The sequence below is a fragment of the Pteropus alecto genome, unplaced genomic scaffold (assembly GCF_000325575.1).
Source record: "Pteropus alecto unplaced genomic scaffold, ASM32557v1 scaffold103, whole genome shotgun sequence".
NCBI classification, from domain to species: Eukaryota; Metazoa; Chordata; class Mammalia; order Chiroptera; family Pteropodidae; genus Pteropus; species Pteropus alecto.
This window is the reverse complement of record NW_006436288.1, coordinates 3,166,342-3,171,346: the sequence shown is the minus strand read 5'-3', so window position 1 is coordinate 3,171,346 and position 5,005 is coordinate 3,166,342. Positions and strand designations below refer to the sequence as shown.

At 35.9% G+C, this 5,005-nt stretch overlaps 1 pseudogene; it reads right to left on the bottom strand.

The window, feature by feature from the left end:
• Positions 1–4,104: 4,104 nt before the first annotated feature.
• On the bottom strand, positions 4,105–4,223 carry LOC112480405 (annotated as a pseudogene).
• Positions 4,224–5,005: the final 782 nt, after the last annotated feature.

Genomic DNA, 5,005 nt, shown 5'->3' with positions numbered 1-5,005 from the left:
TTTCCCTATGAAGTGAATGCTTTGCTCTGAGGAAGATTTTGTTACTCTTTGGTTGATCCATAGATGGGGATGGCGCCATGTAAAGGAACCTGTATTAGTTTCTCTGGGCTGCTATAACAAATTACTACAAACTGGGTAGCTTAAAACAACAGAAATCTATTGTCTCTCGGTTCTGGATACTGAAAGTCCAAAATCAAGGTGTTGGCAGGAGCAAAGCTATCTGTGAAAATTTTAAGGCAGAATCTATTTCATGTCTTTCTCTTAGCTTCTGGTGTCAGCAGTCTTTGGCAATTGTTGGCTGTAAATGCATCCAATCTCTGTCTCTGTCTTTATGTGGTATTCTTTCTGTGTGTCTTGTGTTTTAGATTGCGGGTTTATTATAGAAGAATACGACTAAGGAGTAGCCAGATGGAAAGATGCTTAGGGTAAGGTATGTGGGAAGGGATGAGGAATTTCCATGCCCTCACTAGGCATGTCACTCTCCCCAGCACCTGCATATGTTCACCAAGGTGGAAGCTCCAGAGTCAAAATTTTTGGTCCAAGCAATAATATTTTTAGTTAATGAAAAACTGAGTTGTTAATTTTATGCTCTGACACAGCCTATAATTTCTTTAACATCAAGGTCATAGATTTCTGCCAAAAAGGATTTATTTCCTTTGTAAGTCCTAATATGTTACACTCCATGTAATTGGTTAGGATTCCTATAATCAGTCAGAAAAACAGCAAGAAACTCCTCTTCTATAATGGCTATCAATCAGGCTTCGATACTATTTCTACCACAGATCCCACCAGATCTTTTCTATCAGTTTTCAAGGGACCAGATCATTCACCAGACCCTGATACAAATTTGGATATGAGCCAAGTGGAAGACCCTCTCCATCGATTCAAAATTTTGGTTGCCTCATTCAAATAGTGCAATGTCCTAGCTGTTTCCGAGCAAACCAGAAAGTCTTTCATTACCTATACTAGATGCCAGTGCTTGCCTGAGTGTATTATTTGGCAAACCCTTTCATGTAAGCAAACTTCGTCTAAACCATCCAGGTATGACTGCAGTCCTACTGTTTTGATCATGGCTCCAGCAGCTGCTTAAGGCTTTCCTTCTTCATGCCATGGTTGGTTTGGGAATTCATTTGGCTTAAACCTGCAGGTAGTGTGGTCTGCCAGTGTCATATCCGGGCCCTAGGAGATGTCATGATTCATTTAAAATATACTTTCTGAGTTCTTACATTGCTACTTACTGCCCTGGGGCTAAGGATTGGGTGAGGAACAAGGGCTCCACTGTCATGGTACTTACATTCTGTTAGGAGAGATAAGTAATAAACAAGTGCATATCTTAATTAAATAATTTCCCCAAATGATAAGACTGTGAATGAAATAAACGAGATGATGGAATTGACTTAACTTTCATAGAGGGTGAGTAGGATGGCAAGGCTACTTTAGAATGAATCAATAGAGAGGTGACATTTGCCATGAGACCTGAAGGATGAGAAGGAAACTGTCATCTTAATAAACATTTATTTAAATTCTAACGTGTATAAACCTGGTATTAGGTATTGGGAAAGGTGTACTGAGAGAAAAAAAATATAAAGATGAAGAAGACATGGTCGTTATCCTCTGGAACCTAATATCTAATGAGGAAGACAGGCATATATATATTAATAACCATAATTCACAATAGAAGTGTTAGAGAGGCAAATGAAATGCCGAAGTTGTACAGAAAGAGAAATACAATTCTTATTCAGGTATTTGGGAAGATTTGAAAGATGGGCTTCACGATGAGGGGACAGCTGAGCTTGGCAATAAGAATAATGGCTCACAGCCATCAAGTCCTTTCTATGTATCAGCCACTATGCGAATGGGAATTCTATCATTTAATCCTGCTAACCCTAAGAGGCAGATGCTATTAATCATTCTCACTTCACAATAAATATATGAACTGGAATTTGAACTAAGTATGAGCTCATTCTTATACAGACACTATGCACTTAAATAAGATAATCAGTTGATTAGCTATGCTTTTCTCTTTGTAACTTATTCTTTTGGTGTTGTGTATCATTTAAACAACTCTTACCACATAATTCATAGTACCATTCCAAAATATATGCACATAATAAAAATATTTAAATGTTATAGCTCTCCAAACTTAAGAATGCACAAGTTATTAAAATAAAGTACATCACATGTATCTTGGTTTGCTGTTTTCTAAACAGAATTTTATTTTATTTATTTCACCTAAAATTGATATCACAAAGTAAATGCATATGTGTAGACAAAAAGGGAAAGTGAATTGCTTTTTAAATTCATTTCCTGTAAACCCATAAAGCCACCAAAAGCTTTATAACCCGGGTATGATGCTAGCAGATAGAATTGGGACTCTTACTGGAAACCTAATATGTGAGCATTAGGTTTGGGAAAATGCTTTCTTGAGAAAACAAGATGATAGTTTATAATTTGTATTTGGAAAGAAATAACACTAGCACATATTCTCTCTTTCTCTCTCTCTCTCTCTCTCTCTCTCTCTCTCTCTCTCTCTCTCTCTCTCTCTGTCTTTTATGAAACAGTAATATATTTGTGACCCTGGAGATGTAAGAATGTCATATATTGATTTATTTGTTACTTTTTGCCTGTGATAAATGAGAGATTATCCTAAAAGTTACATTCTGCCATATTAGGTAGTGATGCTGAGTCAAAGATAAAACTATATCAAATTTTGAAAGTGAGACATTGAGTATTAATTTTGAGATTCTCTAGTAAGGTTTACTTTAGAGCTGATTGTAATTTTTTCCAATATTTTAAAATTTCTGATCTAGCAGAAATAAACTGAGGGACGCAGTTCACATTCTAGGAAATCAATTTTCACTTCTAAAAATTGTCCATCTCAGCAGAAAGGACATAAATTGAATAACATTGTCTATTTGACTATCTCATTTCTGTAAGATTTATTTTTAGGGGACATGTTGGGGAGTTTTTGTTTGGTTGTTTTACTTTCTTCCCTCCTCAAAAGCTAGGAAAAAAAAGATGACATACTGACAGGGGTATAGATTTGGTTATCAACCAGATTTAACCCAGAAACTATTATGAGATCTATTTTGATATTGTCATGCATTAAATTCTCTACATATTATGCATGTATATGTAGATAATTACACAATACATACTATATGTAGTACATTATATAATATGTATATAATATATAATACATATATAATGCATATTAATATATAAGACATTATATATTATTATATTATATATTTTTATAGGAAAAATGGATTTTATTTAACGAGCAAGTACACAAACACACACATTCACACACATATGTAGCTAAAACAATATTTACTCTTACCAGGTGGAATACATTATGAAATTTTCTGCTCTATGTTTTTTCATTAAAAAAAAAAATGCAAGTTGCAACTTAGTAACAAGTTTTGCAAACCATGGATATGTTACAACACGTAACAGCTCTAGGGCATTATCAATGTTAACTTACAATTTTAGGGAAATTTATAGTTTTCCTCCTTTTTAGAATTAGCCCACAAGAGTACTCTATGTACTCAGAGAAAAAAAAAAAAAAATTAACATAGCCTTGTTACCATGTATCTAGCCTGGATGTGGGGCATGTTTTTCAACGTGTTTAAATCAGTACCTTCCCAGGCCCAAGAACTGAGAGAATGACTTACAACTATGTTAACAGGACCTTATGTTTGTACTGTACTGCACATTTTATATAAAAGTTCTTTTTATGTACATTATTTCATTTTATCTTCACAACAACCTTGTGAGGTAGGCAGGGAAAATATTGGATTTAACATATAATGATTTGATATTCTAATGTATGAAAGCAATTTCCTCCTATCTTTAAACATCTAAGGGAGAGACAGACAAAAAGTTACACTGATTAGAACTGGAGAGACGTATGGGTTGGAATTTGGTTTATGTGGATGGTACAGAATTATCCTACAGATAGTTACTTGTTACTTTAGTCCCTGTAATAGATTGTGATTTTATTTTATTTTATTTATTTATTTTTAGGAAAGGCAGCCCTTGGTTGACCTCACAGATTGCAAGGATCTTATCAGCTTACAATCCCTTATTTTTTATTTTTTATGCCTACAGCACCTGGTCTTCTTGGGTGGTCTCCCATCCAAGTACTAACCAGGCCTGACCCTGCTTAGCTTCCAAGATCAGATGGGTTCGGGCTTGTTCAGGGTGGCATGGCCGTAGACCAGATTGTGATTTTTAAAGACAATCGCAATGGTATCTCCTACCCAAATGCTCTCAAGACTCTTGCTACTAACCCAAAGGTAGAGTCTGGGTCCCTTCCTTTTGAACCTGGGCAGGGCATTGTGACTGCTTCAAGTAAAGTAAGGCCATAAAAATGTCACTCATATCCATTTGTTTTCATGGGACATTCACTATTAGAACAATAACCATGCTATGAAGAGGCCCAAGAAAATCACAGAGGGACCCATGTGAGGAGGAACTGAGGCCCCTGGCCATAGCCGCAGCTAGCTCCCAGCTGAGAGCTGGCACCAAATTGCCAGGCACAGGATGAGCTGTATTGAAAATGGATTCTCCAAACCCTCATCAGGCCACTCCAACTGACACTACGTGGAGCAGAAAGAAGCCACCCAGCTGAGCCTTGCCTAGACTGCAGATTTGTGAACGAAATAGATGATCGTTGTTGTTTTAATCCACTATGTTTTGGTATGGTTTGTTATGAGGCAGTTAGATAACTGATGTAGTGACTTTGATTTGATTTTGGAAAAGAGCTCTGCTTTTAGTTTCTAAAAGTAGTAGCCAGTGAATATCAAGGAATTAAGTATTTCCTACGTAGATAATATTATTGGAATCCCAATATTTTGATAGTGTTGAAGCGTTAAAGAATTTGCAGCCTATTTTAAAACCTCTACAACCATGGAGAAGACATTGGAAGCTACAGAAAAAGAGAAATCATCTAAAGCGAGAGAATTTGTGAGAAAAGAAGACCTAGAAAAAGTCCCAAGGA